General features: G+C 32.4%; 1 protein-coding gene across 1 annotated transcript in view; it reads right to left on the reverse strand.

The window, feature by feature from the left end:
• LOC129218380 (proton channel OtopLc-like) overlaps positions 1 to 13,053 on the reverse strand; it is an 88,565-nt gene extending 75,512 nt beyond the window's left edge. Inside the window, exon 1 of the mRNA XM_054852622.1 lies at positions 12,835 to 13,053. The gene's annotated coding sequence lies outside the window, so the exon portion shown is untranslated. The remainder of the gene's footprint in view (positions 1 to 12,834) is intronic.
• Between the last annotated feature and the right edge of the window lie 7,939 nt (positions 13,054 to 20,992).

Below are 20,992 nucleotides of genomic sequence, written 5' to 3' on the forward strand. Positions count from 1 at the left end.
GTTGCGTGTTATATGCTCATCAGATTTTGCTGCCAGATATGTTTATAGATTGAAAAGAAAAATGATTTTTGCGTAAATAGTTTTCTGGATCGATAATTAATTCATTTATAGGACAAACAAAATATCGTAAATTCGCTCCAATACTGTGTTATTTAATTCAAAAGAGAAAAAAAAAATATTTAACTTTTCACATGATTCGAGTTTAATACCAACTAGCATAAATTCATTTTAGCTTTGTTTTGGTAGAAGTATGAAAATTATAAGTTTTACTTTGTTACACATCATCTGCGAATGTCACGTAAAAAAAATTGTTGAACATAGCATCATTGTGATAATATGCGACTATTTACATTAAGTAACTATTCATACATACGCAGGGCCTCTACTGTCTTGTTAGTCTTGTTCTCGAAGTATCAAACGCTCAAGAAAATGCACTGTATTAACATGGTAAGGTTGGGATAGACATGGAAGAAATAAGGAGTATGGTGATAATTAATGGTAGAAGGGTATAAAAAGCTTTCATCCACGAGTGAATAGAAAATGTTAATTTTTATTTCATAATAAATAGAAAACTCGACCTTTTAAGTTTAAAAAAAAAGAAATGGAGCTTCTGCTTGGCTGTATACAGAGATACAGTCGAACCCGCCCTGTTTTAACGAGAACTCGGATTTAGCGAGGAAATCAAAGATTTGGTTGGTACAATGTCCATGGGAACAAAACTTGTTTTTAATAAGCAAAACCCCGCTTAAAGCGAGCAATATTTTTGTAATTTATAAAATGTTTGTTGACTTCCTCCTCAGAAAAGAATATGCTATTTTTTGGAAAAATTCCATTAACATTTTGAATTTAACCGGAAGTTAGAGATAAGACATAAATCATGAGAACAAGTGTTGACACAGCCCTGTTTTTGAAATTCATGGAGTGGAGGAACATTTAAAAATTATATATTTGTTGAAGAGAATGTCGTCATTTCTGAGATATATACTTCTGAAGATATTATTGCTGAACGTCAAGAGAGAGAAAAAAATGTGTAAGCGATTACCATAACGACAAATGTGAAGAATTTGAAGTTAAATAGTCCTCGACAATACTTGGCTTCTTAAGTGCAGAAAAACTGCAATCCATTTTGAAGCCACGGATGCAAATGACGATGTTGTTTGGATCTTACGTTCCTCAAAAACAAATCAGATGAACAACTTCTTTGGTACTGTACAGAAATATAAAAATAACAAAGCAAGCATGTATACATTTTTATGATTTTTTTTCACGAACCCGCTTTTTTACGAGCACTCTGTAAAACGAGAAAATATCGCGGTCCCTTCGAGCCCGTTATAAGAGGGTTCGACTGTACTACTTGTTTTTTACAAAGCGTAAAAATACTTTTTGGCATTTTTTGAAGAGTGGAGCTCAATTTGGAGAAGTAAAATATACGAAAACAATAAAAAACATTGCAAGGATCAATTACATAATAATAATAATGATAATAATAATAAATAATCTTGAAAGAATTAAGTCGAAGATAGTAGGGAAAGAAGAGACGTGTTCTGTTTTGATTTTTAACGTTTAAAATGTTTGATATTTTGTATTGAAAAGAAAATAATAAAATAGTCAAAAGTATTGTAGACTGGGGGAATGCCATCACCTTAAGGAACTTCAATTTATATCAGTATCAAAAGTCGTATTTATGAGCTAGATCAATATTTTGGATTATTGTATGACATCTTAAGAATGTATACAAAATTTGTTATTAATAAATCTACAAAAGAAATAGTCATAAAACATCAATTTGTCAACCTCTGCACTGTGGCAATCTAAAATCCTCCTAACAAACAAAATCGTCAAAGCATTCACTTCCAAAATTCTGAATGAAAATACGTTTTTCACTTTAACAATTTATGTAAAATCTTAGGTACTTGAATCAGTAAAATTATTTATCTCCAACTCTTTTTCACAATCGTAAATCCTCCTAACGAACAAAATCGTCAAAGCAATGACTTCCAAAGGTCTGAATGAAAATACATTTTGCACTTTAACAATTTATGTTAACAATTTAAATAAAAAATATATATCAATAAAGCTATCTTAGATGCTGGAATTAATGAAATAATTTATCTCTAACTTTTTTTTTTACAATCTAAAATCCTCGTAGCAAACAAAATCGTCAAAGCAATCACTTCCAAAGGTCTGAATGAAAATACATTTTTCATTTCCTTTGAGAATAATAATGATAAAAGAAACAGGAGGCATATTCAAGGAGGCAAAAACTTCTTCAAACAGAGCGTGAATCATGCATTCTTTATGCTCAGAAATACCCTCTTACAATAACCCCTACTCCTCTTACAAAACACAAAGATCACAAGAGTCGGCTTTCGTCCATGGCTGCTTGGCAATGAAGCTGTGACTGAGGAATCTTTCAGGTATTGAGTTAAAAAGCCAGTAGCTGCGGCATATCTGAATCCCAGATTACACTGAGAGGATGGGTAAGGGAGTCCGTACAGATTGTGTTTAGGTCTGTGTGCGGTGGCAAAAAGGCGTCTTATTTTACTGGCCAGACGTAATATGATATCGCAAACTGAATTCTCGCCTACCTGGCTTATAACGGGATGAAATTGCGTTTCGCAGATCTTGCATGACATGTTTTAAATTTTAGATTTAGTTTCAGTGCATTCCCCCCCCCCCCCGTTTATGTTATTTTTACTCCGAATATAAAATTTATTTGTGATTTTCAATGTAGTTCAGACATTTGATTGCACTTGTGGAAACTTCATGATAAAAAAAAAGAATCAACGAGTAGCCTCAAATCGAACACTTTCACCAAATTCTTGGAAAAGCAAAAAGTATCTTAGTGCTTTGGTGAGATCATCTTGCTTTGTGTATTAGCACAAAAGACTACTGTATGTACAACTTTGAGAAGTTGTAAATAATTAATTTTTTTTTCGTACGTTTAACGATGCATTTTATAATTAGTTTCTTCTTTTTTCTGCACTTCTTAAATCAATATTTTGTTCATTCTTTTGGCTGCGGAGCACTTAAATACATTTCCCACTTCATTTTTTTCATATCCTCCTTTCAGAATATAAGACGACTATCCATTTTTAAAGAACAAATTAATATCAATAGCTATACATGTTATTTTATTGTTGCAAGGAATAATACATGCACATTTTTCTTACATACACTTATATGAAAGAAAAAGTTTGAAGAAAGTATTTCACGATATATTATTCATTTGATAACGTTGATAAACAAGAATCTCGAATATTTCAGGACATTTGCAAAATTTTGAAAAGTCATCAATTTTGTCACAGTTCATTAAAACAGTACTTGCACAGAAGTGTATTTTTTGTCTAAATCATGGCTTCATTTCAACAAGCAATGATTGAACGCATTTCCTTAAAATATTGAAAATTAAACTCAAAAGTAAGGTATCAAAAATAAATGATAACTTTATGGCAATTTTTTGCAATGTAGTTTAACAGATTTCTGAACCATACAAAAATAAAATAAAAACGCCTTTAATGCCACAAATAAGTAAAAAATAATAATTGTTTTCAATCCAAGCTTTTAATTTCAAGCGAACCTAATAAATACTTTAAACGCGTCTACAAGCGTATTTCACGCATTTTTCTTTTTTTTAATACGGTTAAAAAAATGTGTCACCCGTATTTTTGCGCTTTGTTTTTCAAAGAAAATTCAGTATCGTGAACACTGCAGAGAAAAAGCAATTATAAGTAGTTTTGAAATGTCATTCTTATATATATATATATATATATATATATATATATATATATATATATATATATATATATATATTTTTTTTTTTTTTTCCAGTATGAAAAGTTGAAAATTCTAAATGTTAAAAATCAAAATGTGTAGTATGCATCGATTTTTTCCCCCACCATCTTACATTTCTTCCTTAGAAGAGGAATTTACCTCTATTATGGTCTTCATTGTTGGAATATATTCTATCCTCCAAAATGAGTTTTACTCAAATGAGAAATGTCATGCAGAATTTTCACGATTTGAAAAAATCACATCAATATCTCTGGTGCAAAGCAGTAAACGCAAAAAACGGAGAAATATTTAGAACGCACTTAAGCAACCATAATAACCAACGCATAAGCTATAAAAAGAAACTGACGCTAATTGATGGGGAAATAAGAAATGAAAAAGTAACTGACCTTGTCTTAAGAAAAAAACATTGCTGGTTTTGGTTTTTTGATTACATAAAAATACATTTGACTATAAGTGCTACATGATTTACGCAACAAATCCAAATTATAACTATCGAGCAAAAACACAATAAAGAAGAAACACTTGCGTAAGAAAACCGTGTGAAAACGGAGAATGGTCAGCCACCTTCAACGCACTGGTCAGTAACATGCACGTAGAAAAAATAAACAAACAGTTACCATGGTCACAGCTTGTTGATTGATCTTTTTGCAGTTTATAATACATTCAGAATAAGATATTTCTATCGTTTACTTAAACTCTTTGTTTTGATTGCGACTGCTACGAACATGTAATAAAAGGTAATCAATTGTTTAAACTTTCTGCTTAGTGACGAAAGTTTGCTTCCAAGGTCTTCCATGGGTGCTAGCTGCGCGGGCAGCCGCACATCCGTTTGCATCTGACAATGAAAAGCCAGAGATTAACAACACATAATGATGCCGGATACATGCTCAAAGGTTTTTCAAATTCAAGGAAAACTCTATGTTTGATAAAAAGTGTCAATAATATTATGTTCATCCTTAACTGAAAACCATTTATTCTGGGTTTAATTTCTAACAAAAAAAAAAAAAAAAAAAAACGTGTGAGAGACCTGTAGTCTTCAAAAACATTTTAATGCATAAATAGCCTGAATTCCACCGATTATACGAAAATTCACATAGAATTGAAAATAGGTGTCAAGCAAATTAAGCTCAGCCCTTGTTCAAAAAGTAGTGCTTTATTGAAACTTTTTCGTTGACTTGGTCTAAAAATGCTCTTTTTCAGGGATTAAATCTCTTAGACTTTATTTAATTGTGAGGCTTACTCTGTCCATACTTTGTTTTTATATCCTTTTAAAGATTTGTAATATTTTATCAAAAGCTGAGTATTTTTATTCAAACTCAACAATATCCGCGAGTACTTCCTTTCAAAAACTCACAAACTTACTTATGCCAAGTTTGCTTTTCTAAAGAAAATCATTGACTTAATGCAGATTTTATTTGCTGTATTTTTTCGGGTTAGTGACATCCTTTCGAAACATTATTTGCAATAATTTAGCCAAAGCTCAGACCTTTCCACGAGTATTTCCTTTAAAAGATACATGTACTTAGTATTGAATAAATTATCTCGTTAAATAAATAACCGTGCAAGCATTGCTATCTTTAACTAGCTTTAAACTCTTCTTTGACAACGTCCAAAAATAGATTTTTCCAAAGATCAAATCTCCCAGTCTTTACCTAATTGTGAGCTGTAATCCGTCCTGATTTCATTTGTTGTGTATTTTTTAGGATTTGTAACGCCCTTTCGATCAGGGATGAGGAATCGGAGGAAAAATGACCGGAAGTGTTAGAACCTCCGACTCCCCGACTCCACAACACTAGCAGAGTTGCGGAGAAGGAAAATAACAGTTTCAGATTCTTGGAAATTTAAACCTACGACCTCTGACTCCGACTCATTAAAATCAGTCCGATCGCCTACAGCCCTGCTTTCGATATTTTTTTTTTTTTTTTCAAAAGTTAGCAATCTCCTAAAATATTTCCTCTTTTAAAAAATAATGTACTTACTATTGAATAATGAATCTCTTCAAATAAGTAGACGTGCAAGTACTAGTAGTATCTTTAATCTACTTTATCTTTTATAAAGATCGTTAACTGTCGAATTTACCCCCAAAATCAGTCCGATTCCATGACTCCTACTCCGACAGCCTTGCTTTCGATACAAAACATTTTTATTCGAAGTTCAGCAATTTCCTCAAATACTTCCTCTTTTAAAAAAGAATGTACTTACTACTGAATAATGTATCTCTTCAAATAAGTAGACATGCAAGTACTATTGTCTTTAATCAACTTTATCTTTTATTTAGAAAGATCGCTAACCATCCCAATGATCAGCATCAGGTGTGTCCTCAAATGAAGCTCATAATCAATCCTGATTTCCTTTCATACCTGATCTCAGGAATAATGTACTCTAAATTTGCTTCAAACAACAGATTAATTATTTATAAGTACTGACATGGTTGCTCCAGAGCAGTCTTAGGAAACTTTGGTAAATGACTCGCTTTACCGTTAACCATCACCTCAGTTTGTCATGTCTTCAAACTGAGATCAATGTCAGCCAGATGGTTTAAACATATGGCTCAACTCAGATACGCACTATTTCTAATTCATTTTTATTTATCTGAATTTATGCCTCACCAAATCACCATTCTCAAATTAAGAAAATATCGAGAAATAATAGCAACACTCATCATTTTACCTCTTTTTTTAATTTAAATCATTTAGCAGTTATATATTTGCTCCCATTCATTCATTTAAGGACGAATCTTCTTCACTTCTCAAAAACATTTTAAAACATAGTAAGGTCAGTTGTTAATCCGATTCAAGTCAAAGAAGGTTAATGTATTGATATCTTGCATACTTAATCTTCAAAATACTAAAATATATTTGAATATAGTATAAATCAGACGCGGTCATGAAAGCTTGCAAACATGCAAAAGAATCTCCAATGCTCTTCTTATATACTAAGTTGTTATATAAGTTTTGACATGTAATATACTGAACTAATTTAATTAATGTCAAAGATAGTACCCGTTGAATTAATTCCAAACACAATTACGAACACAAGATTAACTTGTTTTTTTTTTAACAAAAACTGCCATTTTTTTTAAAGATTAGTAAAGATATATTTCTCCGCTAGTGTTGATAAAGCAAATTTTTAAAATGATATTGACTCGGGGAAGGGTGATTAAGAAATGACGCACGGATCAAATTTCTTGCAAACCAAAACTTAAGAAGACAGGTACTTTCTTGCGTGTAATTTTACTCTTAAAAATTATTTTTAAAAAAATTCTCAAAACGCTTTTTAGTTTGTTACTAGCTGTGAGGAAAGTTCTGCAGAGAAGAAATACCTTAGCTACATTTATGCTTCGATAACGTAATACAGTAAAACCTGTAAAGTTGACCACCTTTGTAAGTTGACCACCTGTCTAAGTTGACCACTTTTGTCAGGAACGGAATTAGTCCTATCTTACATAATGAGTGAAAACCTCTGTAACTTGACCACCTCTCTATCTTGACCACCTGTCTATCTTGACCACTAATATACACCCACTTTGGTTTGGAGTATTGTATAAAACCCTTTGTAAGTTGACCACTTGGCAAAAGAATTAGATTGTACTAAAAATTGAATCAGTTATGCCTCAAATAAGCAACTAGACATTTAAGAAAAAATCTATGAATATTTATGTTTCCATCGAAAAACATTGGGCTAATGTTAAGTCCCAGAAAATGTGCATAACTTTAATAAGGAGTTATTATGTTGATAAGTAGATTACCATGGACACAAATGTACAAGAAAAAATCAAATGAAGAATTTGAGTCACTTTTAACTTGTTATGAATTTTTAGGAATTGTTAATTTCAATTAAGCAGTTTTTCATAAGCAATGAGATTTTTTTAAAATCATATTTTGAACAATTTTAAATTTGTATGATACTTTACAGGTCATTCTGGTAAATAGTCTCTAAAAATATTTTAACATGTTCTCTTATTGTTTTAAAGTAATGTTAAACAATGAAAGTGAGTTTAAAGTATTCCAACTCTTTAAAAAATGAATGCATGGGACAAGAAATGACAAAAAAAAAAAAAAGTTTTCATTACTACCCTCTATAAGTTGACCACCTGTCTAAGTTGACCACCAAAGTACTGCACCGCAAGTGGTCAACTTACACAGGTTTCACTGTATATGAAAAAAAAAACGAAATAAAACTTCTCAGTTGTTGTGTTTTAACTTTAACATTCTTCAGAAAAACACAAAATTCAATGTTAGTTTCGGCACAAAATAAATTTAAAATATCTAAGATGCTCGTTTATCTATACTTTAAGAATATTACAGAAATAATGATTTTAGTTTCATAAATGGCACTTTAGAGGACTTGTGTGTCATAATGTAATGTTGAAATTTCATTATTTTTTTAACTCGCTTCATTTTTGTACGTCATTTTTAAATATCCTACAGATGCGAAATTCATGACGCATGAGGCAAAGGAGATAACTTTTTACAATTCTTGAAATTTAGATGCTTTTCTCTTCCCCTATGGGGCAAAAGTAGATATAGTAAAAATTTATTTTTTAAAGTTATTTAAATAGTATGTAGATTTTGGAATCAAGATTCTGAAATTAATTAAGCACAAACGCACGTGGATAGTTTAAAACAGCAATAAGTAGTTGGGGGTAAAGTAAAGAAAATAACTTGAGTTTTTTAGATTAAGCATTGTAAAAATGTATATGGCTCCGTTGAACAAGCACTGCTGTACATTACTTCTTAGCACAAAGCTTTTTTTTTTTGTCAGTATCATAGCTTTGAAAGACAGAAGGAACAATAATCGATATTTTTCGTAAATTCAAAAAAGGAAATTTTTAACAAATACTAAAAGTAATACGCAGACAATTTCACAAAAAATGTAAGTATGTGTTAGTAATATTTGGTTGTCAAAAGAAGGACTACTGAATGACTTTAAACGCCATTTTTTGGTACTAGTTCTAAAACGTAAGTGCAATGAATAAGATTTACCAAAATAGAACAGTTAACTAATTTAAATTGACTGACACTTGATGTCACTTGATGTTTTGATGTCACTTGAACTTGTTTCACCTTCTTTAAGTAATTTTTCATTAGAGAAAAACTGTCAAATGAAGTATCCATTATTTAAAGATCATCGAAAACAGCCATGAAAAGAAAATATGTTCTCCACATAAGGCTGGTGCTTTTGTGAACCAAATATCCACTATCCACTTGAAAATAAATAGGGAAGTCGCGCTTTACTGAGTGAGTAATTTGCACTCAACTAGCAAGCTGAAGGACCGTCTGCGTGTGTCAAAGGGTTACCATCTTTACTTGGAAATATGTCAGAAAAAAGATGAATCTGCTATCTTTCAGCAGTTGAAATTCATTTAACTATCTGTCCTTTAGCACCAATCTGGAAGATAGAAGCATTTTTAACTTAAGGGCAAATCCAGAGATGACACCAGTGAGAGGTCACCGTGACCTCCGAAAACATTTTTTCCGGCTAATTTTGTCTGACGATTCGGCAAAATTTGAAGTTCCATTCGGCTAAATTTTTTCAGCGAAATTTGAAGTTCTATTCGGAAAAATTATCATCATTCAGAAAAATTTGGAGTTCTATTCTGAAAATTGAGAATTTCTGCCCACCCAAAATTTAAGTTCGAGGCGCCCCTGGGCAAAGCTGGAGAAATGTTCTGTTGCCAGCGTTCATAGTAGCAATTTTATAAAAAGCCACTTTTAATAGTTCCTACATTTTTCACTCTAAGTGCTAACCAATATTTTTTTTTTTTTTTTGCCTGGTTGAAGTGCATAACCATAAGTACTCTAATTCACGCAAGTAATTTTTAATAAGTATTTTTAAAAAATTAGTTCAACAGACTGCATTTTGGTTTTAGTTGAAAAGATTTTACGAATTGCCTAATGCCTTATGCATATTTTAAGGTCATTAGTTTATAATTTTGAGGTGGCGAATGACAGATTTTTAGTCGTCTTTTTTTTCATTTAGTCGTCCTCTGACCGATGGCATCCCCTATAGTTTTGCAATTTATTTTCGACCCGATTGTGGAGCTCAGGAGTTCTGCAGAGTTGTTTTTTTCCAACTCAGGAACTTTCTTCTATATGAGTGTTGTCCGATTTTTAATTTATTTTTTATGTGACGCAGCGAAATACAAATCATTTGAATCGAGTAAATCAATAAATCTAAACGTTTTTATTCCATTCTGCTAGACATATTCTAAAATCCTTAGTTTTCCCTGAATGTCACACTGAGTACTTTTTTTGGCTCTGAACCACTTTTCATTTAATAAAGTCATTTTTATCAATTAACGTTAATCAAAAAAAAAAAAAAAATCAGGGTTAAGAAAGTAATAGCGAATTAAGAAAGTTGATGTAAGAAAAATTTCATTTTCACACTAACAAAATTAGTTTTATCTCTTAAATGCCACTAGTTTTCATTTGGCAACGTGCCCAATTTAATCTTCTAAAATACTGTGAGAACAAAACTGAAGCTCTGTTGTTGCCAATAACCAATATAATAACCACTGAAAATGCTATTAATCAATTTTTACTTGTAATTTTTACTTTGCTTTCTTTAAACGTTGATGTATTCAGTTGTAAACTCGCAAGTACACTTTCATCCTTCAACTTCAGAAATGTATCAAATAATCAGAGGATGAAAAATAGTTGTCTAAGGGTACTCAAAATTGGTGAATTTTGTAAGAAGGAATTTCAAATTGAGCAAAAAAGGGTTTAATAAGTAACATCCTTAATCCGTATGTAATTCAGTCAATCGACAACGCTTCAATAGTTAAATTAATACAGCGACGAAAATGAGTTGAAACATTCTTGGAAATGGAAATAAAAATAGTTAAGTTCGTTTTATTTATCAACAACTCCGGTTTACGAGCTCTAGACCAAAATTTTTAGATTAAATAGACTTTCTGGTGGCTCTATTTTCTGGAAACATTAAAAAAGAATCATTAATCCTAACTTTCAGGTACTGTTCAAATCTCTATGAAGCACGGCCAACTCTTGCTAGGGCAGCAAATTTTTCCCCGCTTAAAGTAATAGAAATGTAAATTTAAAAGATGAGGTAAAAATTGCGAAGGTTACATTTTCCTGCGACAATTAACATAAAAGCACGTTTATTGCAACGCAATAGTTTTTCTATTAATCAAACTACCTAGTTGTTTTCCCCAAATTTTTTGGGTCTTTTATGTGTCTTGAAGCATTTGATTTTCATAAATATTTTTATTCTACACCTATCCTCCCTCAATTTGGTTACGATTCTAGGCTATTTTTTTTTTTAAGGGGCGGCGTTTGTCACTGCACTTTGGGGAGACGGAACTACTACAGTGGGCCTCGGACCCGTCAATGAGGGTCAAAGGGCAATTGCCCAACCCCCCCCCCCCCCCGGCTAAAAAGTAATACTTTTATACGTAATTGGGAGTGGTTTTTGTCATTTTCCGATAAAATTTGTATTGAGTAAACACTATTTGCTTCCCCTCCCTCCCAGGAAAAATTCGAAATTTCGGGTCTAGTCCAACAACTATAGCGAAAACTATCATGTATAATGTAACTTCTCGCTTTTTATTAAACATTCAGCAGCTGTCAAAGTTCTTCACAGCTTTACGAAAATTCAGAATGCCCCAATAAAATTTTATGATGTTTCCCTAGCCGAAAATGTATTGTTCGGAAACATATTGTTGTTATATACAGCCAATAAAACTTCAAGAAACGCCGTATAATCGAAAGCAAAAGATATAAACATGAAAAAGGATTTTTACTTTTGTATTCTTGCTGGAATATCCATTGTTTGAGCCAGCAGACAAATTACCTTTCCGAAAGTTAGATTTCCAAACACAGACGTTTTCTCAGTGGATGTAACGAGGCGACATTATATTATTTGCGTTCTTGTTCCTAAAGTTGAATGCATAACATATTAATTGCGTGCTGAAAAAATGAATCGAAGTGAAGTAAATTGCTTGTTGATAATTGGATTGTTCAGTAGGTTTACATCGTTGAAAGGGAATGTAAACAAATACTAAAAAGGTTAAAACTGTATAACTTAATGAGTTAATGCAATGCGTTTAAGTAGATCATTGATAGTTTTAGCTGCTAAACTTAAAACTAGCCCTGAATTATTATTTTTTTTAGCTGTTATAAAATAATGTTTTCTGAAACATTTTTAAAAATTCAATAAAATACACTTATTGCATTATAAATAATATTCAAAGGGAAAGTTATACTGTCCATTTTTAAGAGTTACTTTAAAATTACTCTTGATGTTTAAGAGCAAAAATATTTTAGTTTCATTTTAAATACAGATCGTTCTTCATTGGCTGCATAAAATAATACACTGGAATCTCAATAAAATTCGAAAAATTTTATTTCCAGGTATGTTATTCCGGTCTGGTAAATATTTTAAACTTTGTTTCAGTTATAATCAATTTTTTTCATCTGATAGAATCCGAAAAATTCAAAATAATTTGAAAATGATTCATCAAAGGAATATTCCTAATAAATTGTTCTCGGGAGCAAATCATTGTTGACGCAGAACTTTCGTACTCAAAGCCAGAGTTTTTCTTCACCCTTCTTAGAAATTTTGAAAGTATGCTTTGAGAGGATATATATAAATAAAGAAAAATCGCATTAGTATTAGTTAAAAAGAATATTCATTATGCATAATTTTATTCTTATTTACTAACACATAAAAATCTTATGGAAATTAGTTTTCGGCTTTTATTTTGCTTTTAACTGGAAAAAAATCTGAACTAAGTTTTTCGGCCAAACATGTTCTTTGTAAAAAAATTTATACTAAATGAAACAAATTTAAAAAAATGGGCACAACAAACAAACAAACAAAAAAAAAGATATAAACAAAAACACAAAATGAAAAATTTTGTTAAAATTTGATAAACGTTTTCTTAGATTTCCCCGTCCTATTTAAAGACACATTTCAATCATAGAAAGAAAAAAAAACTTCATCGAAAGTCTCCTAAAAATGTATTCAATATTAAAAGTAAACAAACAGTCAACACCATAATATTCGATTAACACTTACCTGCAAATAGTTTCGAAATTAACGCAATTATCCAACAAACTGTTACGCTCGCAAGTACACTAAATCATAAAGTTCCATCTGTAACATAAGGGTGTGGCGGGTGTCTCAGAACCCCGTGAAACACGAAACAGATAGGGGAAAAAAATATTCACCCATGAAAGTCAATTTTTGCCCCCTTGTGACCGCTGAATAAAGCGCCTTCTAACAAGCGCTTCTCCTATTTAGTTGATCGTTTGCTACTCTTCGCTTCTCAGCAGTCGGCTGAACTTTGGCGAGAGGGGTTGCTGCATTGGTAATTTTTTTGGCGTCGTGACCGGTTTTTTCTTGGCGATGCTCTTATCTTGATAGTACTTACTTTTTATTTAGGTGCAGCGATTAGTGTAATATCTCTTTTTTATTCTGATACCGTTAGTTTTTTTTTTTTTTTTTTTTTTTCTTTTTTTAACAGGAAGTCTCTAGACATGTTACATATTGCTTTTGTTTCTATCCATTCATTTTTTGTTTCACTTGTTGTGTTTTTTGTGAATATTAATTATCTTAGCTCCTGCTTTCTGTTAATATGAAAATTAATCGCCTTCTGAAAGATATGCAGGGATGCGGCGATAGGAGGTTGCGGAAAGTCACAATGACCCCCCACAAAGTATCTCATTCAGCTGATTTTGACTGATGATTCGGAAAATTAGGAGACAGTGTTGCCGCGTGTTGCCGACGTGCCCACCTAGGGGGGAGGTAGTGCCATTGCCCTTGGATTGGGGGAGTGCTGTGCACCTCTGTTACTCCAGTTATTACTTTGAAAATTTAACGATGTCTCATGCCTCCTATCATAAATTGTATGCATGCACGTTTTATTAGTATACTTGGGGGCTTCGCTCCCTGCTCGTTTCGCTTGCCAACCCCCGTTCACCACCTGCGGTGACGATTGATGGCTTTAATGCTTTTACCCCTAAATAACCTGAGGATATCCAGTGGTCTCGGGGGTGAGGATTTCCTCTGCACATCCTCAAGACTGGATGTCCGGTCCCTTAAAGTTAAGACAGTGGAGTCACTACGAGGGAGGGGGCTGATGGGGGCGAACCGCCCCGGGATTCACCCGTCGGGTCGGGGGGGGGGGGTGACACCCTAAGTGGAAGTGCAAGTTTTTGGAAAATAGGAAGCTAAAATGCAATTTTGACGCAACAAAAACGCATTTGAAAAATTTCCGGGGAACCCCGAGACCCCCCCCCCCACTTTTATTTCTATTTTGTACATTAGCCCACTTAAAATTTCTTTGTTAAACAAATGTAGTTGTTTCTGAAAATTGCATGAATTTCATGTTTTCATATATATTTTTTTCTTTTGCGTCTGTCGGGAGGGGGGGGGGGAGAGACACCAAAAATTACCGTCCCGTGTGTCACCCATGCTAAGTACGTCCCTGGTTAAGAGAATAAGACATGAAGGAATCTTAGACGGTATAAGGAAGGAATAGCTTCCCTTGGTTTTCTACTGCGCAACGATACCAGTATTGCTATTGACCACATAGACATTGCAAGTCCGGGGGAGATAGGATTACAGACACACACACAGACAGACGAGCACAGGTTTTAATGACATGGATAGGGCTGCCCTCCCAAAAGCATTGGCACCCCCCTCCCATTACGAAATACCACAAAGAAGCCTCAAGAACGAGGTTCCTTCAGAAAAAGAGAAAAATCCCCCCTCCCCCCTAAAAATTTCGATGGCACAGTCTGCACCATGACCCCTTCGAGGTGGGCACCCCTAATTTTCTTTATCATTTGTCAAAATTCATTGTTTTCTCTTGGAAAATTGAGAGTTTTCCCCCTTCATTAAATCTCGGGGCGCCCTTAAAAATGAGAACCATAAATGGTCTTGCACAGTGGGATGACTTGAAGTCAAAGCGTAGGTAATGCATTTTAGCTCCTTAGAAGGAGTCAAAAGCACGTCACTTAGGGGGTCAGTTGGGAACACGGCTAATGGAGCTTGAAGAGTTTAATTCTCTTATTTATTGGTTGCTAAAATTATCCACGGAAGTTCCTCTTTCAAGGGAATAATATTTCCTCCGAGCATTCTGAACTGCTTCCATTATTTATATGCGTCATAACCGTTATTGAGACTTCTTCAAGACGAATTTGTTTATCAGCAATGAGCAGTTCTTGCTAAAAATATCCAAACTATTTTGGCTAAGTTGACTTAATGTTAAATAGTTATTGCCGTCAAACATTATGTTTTAAAATATCCGTTCATGTAAATGTAAATATTTTATCCCGGGTCAAGCTAATGGCCCATTATTATAATTTTAAAATAATTACTAGTGTATATTCACTCCAGAAAATATTTATAAAAATGAAAATTCTGTTCTCTCTCAACTGGATAAAATGTTTTGTGCTAAGACTAAGGTGACCATTTTGTTCCCTCAAAACACGACAAAGAGACATAGAATATATATATATATATATATATATATATATATATATATATATATATATATATATATATATATATATATATATATATATATATATATATATATATATATATATATATATATATATATATATATATATATATATATATTTAATGCAGCTTTTTGTTTTACGGTTTGGACGACAAAAACAGAAATGAACACTTAAAAGAGAAAATATTATGTTATTGTTTAATGTATAAATTGGTGTACATTTGGTGTGATTTTAAATAAAAATGAAATTCTTGACAGAATTTTACATAATTTGATTTTAAAATTAACTTGTTTTAAGAACAGCGATTTGCAACTGTGATTTATCACTGAATCACAACACAAACTAAAAACCCTTTGTATGAGGGCATTAGGTCCAGGCAAAAATAAAATGCTCTAAACAATTACGCATGATTTAATTCATTCGTATGAAAAATGCTTAAACAGCATTCAGTTATCCGTTCTCTCGCTTCAGAACACTGGATATTTCATTAGGTGCGGGGACAACGAGACATAAGATCACCTTAATTAGTGTGTGGTTTGTGATAGAACTGAAAAACTTTAATGCGTGGGCAAGCCTTTTAACTTTGATGTAGAAGTTCATTCAGAAAATATACTTGTTTTTAGAGCAAAAATGCATTCATCAAGGATGAAGCATTTAAAAAAGAATCTTATGAAAGAAAATGTTTTCGCATCACCACGCATAAAATTCATAAAAAGAAAAATACGCTGGCATAAAGTTTGAGCGAGTTTTGCTGACAATAATTTGTGTAAAACCGCAATTTTGCTGACAATTGTGATTTTACGAAAACATGTGTCGTCATGATTTGGTAAGCTTATGTGTGAAAGATTTGTAGCAAGCAAGTTTTTAGCTCGCAAGACCTAGATAACAACCTATTTCAAGGTCACACGGAATTAGTTTATCTGAGCAAAATTCAGCCTAACCTTCTTTTCTTCGCACATTTTTACATACCTTTACAAAAGGAGATAAAATTCCTTCCTGTGAGTGAACAGATTTAAGGAGTAAAAATGGGTCGGAAGTAGTAGTGAATGATTAATGAAAGTATTTCTCATCAGCGTCCTAGTCGAAAGTAATGATAAATATAAAAAAAAATTTGCATTGTAAATGCTTTTCCTTAAAAATTTTAAAGTAATTTTAATGTTGAAAGTCAAAATGCGAAACTAATACAATATACAATATGTCATGATTGTTTTAAGTGCCAGCTTTTAAATGTAGTTAAGTGGTGTATATTTTATGAAGCTTTGTAATACATGCACAGCAGTTCCAATCCTTAAAAAGTTAATGCTTCCCCACAGAGCTTCTCATTCTGAATAAAATCATTTATTCATCAAATTGAATTAATTATTCATTTGAGGGTTGAGGGCATTGAATATCTAAAATGCATTTAAAAAATAGTTTAATGTGCCATTTGTATATCCGTGTAGTTTTAATGTTATATCGAGAAATATTTTCGTCAATTTAATTTCATTCTGTGTTTTCGTTATTGAAGATTTTAAAATTTCATTACTCTGAACTGTTGTTATTTTGGTGATTTTCAAAAGTAAATAATCTGAAAATACTAAAGGTTTGAGACAGTACAGAGCAAAAAAACGTCCGGGGCCCGTTTAGAAGTAAGTCACAGTAGTAAGACACCGTAAAAACGAGCGTAAATGTGCCCCGATGAAAATGCGTAACCGTGAACTGTCGCGAAGTTTGGATTTATTTTTAACGTGCAATAAAATTTAGTAACTTTTCTGTTTATACAAATACAATTCTCAAAAAAGGAAAAATTCTGCTATTTTTTATATATTTATTTGTTCTTAACTAAGTATTATTTATTCACAATAAGCTTCAAAACGTTCAACACAAAATTTACTCAACTTGGTAGAAAACAGATTTTTCTCTCCGCATGTAAAACCGAAGCTCAACTTATGCCCAAAAACTTGTGAAAATATTTGCTAGGAGTTATAACTCATTTTGGAAAAAGGGCATCATGCGTAAACGTGCCCAGGTCTACCCTATTACTTAGTAATACATTTAACGCGTTTTACTGATCCATTTTTGTCTTAACTGTGCAATACCCCTATACATGACTATAAATAATCACTCACGGAAAAACAACCTATTATATGAAAATGTTATTTAAATAAAAATGTGCAGTAACTACATTAATCAATTTTAATCAAAGACTCTTAAAAACAAACTTACATAAGTTGGACATTTTATTTACAAAACGACTACAGTGAGTTGAACAATATTTTAAACCGCAAATGGGCCATTCGACGGAAAAGTCGACCCGCACGTGATGGTTCATATATTTTATTAAAAACTAATAATTTAAAGGGTAATGACAAAATTTTTTGCTTAAGAAATCACACAATTGTAATTTGTTAAGCAAAAAAAAAAAAAAAGATGCGTTAATTAATGTTTTGAAGTATTGTTTTTAATGAAATATATGAGAAACGAGTTGTGTAACTTAATCATGAATTTCTGCAGACACCACATTTTGTGCTTAGCGTGGTATCATACAGAACCATAGCTAGCAAAAGTATGCAGAATGAAATTATTTTTAAACCACATAAAATTATGATTAGTGTTATTACTATTTTTTGATATGTAGTTATAAAGTTTTTTCCTATCTGGCAACAGCAGTGATTTTCAGAAGGAAGTAACATTTGAGCAACATAACGGAACATATGTAGATGGAAAAGAGTTTATTTTATTTTCTTTGCGTCACTCAATGTCTCTCTCCCTCTGATTAACTCAAGATAGACGTTCTTTCTTTACTTGAACAATGTCCGGAGCTGTTACTTAAGCGGTGCTTTTGAGTCAGACGCTTTGTGCTCTGGAAGCACTTAGCCTTTTATTTTAGTTTTTGACTTAACGTCTAAGTTATATGATTCTTTCTCAGAATTTTGGTAACGTGTTTTAAATACGGACGTAGAAGTTAGATAAGATAAGATAAGATTTATTAACAAAACACACATACATAATTGTAAGCAAAATAAAATAAAGCAAAGTTAAAACATACAAATTATAAAACATAAATTACAAACGTCATAACAAAACATTAAGAAAATCTTTACTACAGTTCAACATGAATTAGTAGTAAATTCAACACTAAAGAGCGCCAAAGGCACTCTCCGCAGTGTTATTTAATTCGTTTAGTATGGAGTACAAACACAAAAATGTATTAAACAGTAATATTTACAAATTAATTTTACACAAGTAATAAATCTTTCTCACAGAACAATAATTCGACTGTTTGATTCCAGAAAAAAAAAGCACCATGAAGTCCATGAATATATCACATTTCAAGTAGAAAATCGAGCCAATGTCTCCCTCAAGTACAAATCAGCTATTTACAAATGGGCATTTTATCTATTCATTCACACCAGGGGGCGAAATATTTCGAACAAATTGCATGTTTGATATTTTTCTACCAATTAAGAACTTAAGCACAGAATTTACAATTTCTTTATCAAATTTATAAAAGAGAGAGAGAGAGGAAAAGAGAACGGAGAAAAGAAAGAAAGAAATCCTTTAAGGTCTCTTGTTGATCCGACTATCGGGCTTTTTTTTTTTTTTTTGAATATTGACTTGCGCAATTAGGATGCACTGTATTTGCCCCTAGAAATTCATTTCTGATATAATTTTTGAAAAATATTAAGGTTTAGTTACCGGGAAACGAGCTTTAAAGTTTGAAAAAAAGGTAAAAAATGGTCAATTTCCAAAACTTTTTACGAAAATAAAATGTTTGAAATTCTTGTTCTGATACCATTCAAATGCTTCCTTTTAACACTCTTTACACATGACTTTATGATCAACTACATTCTTTTGAAGTTTTTAGTTTGCGAATAAGCAGTGCATTTTCATGAAAACCAAAATTCGATTTTTCAGCTTTTCTTGTACATAGCAGTATTTCGGCAGAAAAAGTCCCGAAATATTTATTTTCCGATAAATGTGCACTGTGCACGTAGAGTATGTCCTGCACTAATGAAAAAAAAATTATAACCTACCCTATCCGACATACGAAGCAGTGAGAAGCACTTGGATGTGAGTAGAAATTTTAAGTTTTCGTCGCAAAACGTGTGCAAAGTTCAAGCTCTGGGTAGGCTTTTATTGAAAAGCTTTTCTAAATCATGCTGTATAGCAGCACCTATATTCTACTCTCTACAAATTTTAAATTTTGGCACGTACATCCACTTTCCTTCCAGGAGCGTTATATGAAGAGATTAAAAAAAAATGAAATAAATACTTTTAAGCAGAGAATATAGAGAAAATCACCAACGTTCTTAGCACAAATTTACAGATAACTGCGGAGACGTGTTTCGGGGTTTCAAAGAACATCTTTTATCAAACTAGTAGTCGATCAGCTAGACCGAAAATTAGCGTCATTTCTGCGATAAAGCTGGATGAGGTGTAATTTTTTTCAGTTTTTTGCGTAGATTACGAATATGTTAAGGCGCAAATCAAAATCGGTAGCTTTTGTACAGTAATTGTCAAATAAAAACATTACCATTGTCATTTTTTGAACTTTCGGCTTTTTGTCAATTTTAGTAACTTTTACTGGGGGAAAAAATCCAAATGATTGTTATTCAGTTATTAATTATGTACTGGAGGCTCTTCCTCCCGCTCGCTTCGCTCGCCAACCCTGTTTGCCACATGTGGTAGCTCAATGCCGCCGGCAGCGGGTGACAAGTGATGATTTTTAATGTTTTTTACCCCTGGATATACGGCCCCTTATCTCTGGTCCCTTAAATTTTAGAGGAGAGAGTTAGGGCGGAATGGCTTTCCCTAGATGTCTTGCATCCAACAATGGTACCAATATTGATCTGGTAGACATTGCTAGTTTAGAGCAGGTAGGGTTTTATAGAAACATAGACATACGCGCACAGAACTTAATAGTATAGAAACAAAAATTTTCATGTTATTTTTAACACAAAATTGTCTTCAGTAATTGTACAGAAGACAGAAATTGTTAAAATGTCTCAATATTAAATCTCAAAATTTGTCAAAGAAAAATGTCTTGTACAGTTATTGTTTGTGAGAATTATTAATCTACAGTCCCTTTTTTTTCACATTCTGCCCCACCTCCCCTTTATTATCATAGGTTTCATTCGGTCAAGAATAGGGCGTCAAGAACGATAGCCTTCGAGAGGTGTAGAATCATGCTGTTCGCAACAAAACACCATATAATGCATTTTGCTTGAATTTTGTAGTCTCATTTTTTTGCTTGGAACAATGATATATGACTGAGGTTTTTTGGCAAGTTACACAAAATTAATTCAGTAATTGCATTTAGATAAATGCAATTTCTGTGCTCGTCTGTCTATGTCCCAATAACCCTATATCTCCTTCAACCTGGCAATGTCTACCAGATCAATACTGGTACTGTTGGATGCAGGACATCCAGGGGAAGTTATTCCACCCTGTCTCATCCCTCTAAACCTTATAGGGCCGGGCATTCAGGGATAAAAGACATTAAAATCATCAATAAATATTAATAAAAGCATTGTTTAACAATCACCACGATCAACAATGAATTTTAAAATAATTGCTCACCTACATTTTAGCATGAAATTACTTAAAAACAATTATAATTCACTTTATAATTACCTTGAAACATTGGAAACAAGTGTTGCCTGAAGCAGAAAAATCAATGGTTTCTATGGCTATTTAATTTTAATTTGTGCGAGCAATTTTTC

Source organism: Uloborus diversus, chromosome 3 (genome assembly GCF_026930045.1).
Source record: "Uloborus diversus isolate 005 chromosome 3, Udiv.v.3.1, whole genome shotgun sequence".
Taxonomy (NCBI): Eukaryota; Metazoa; Arthropoda; class Arachnida; order Araneae; family Uloboridae; genus Uloborus; species Uloborus diversus.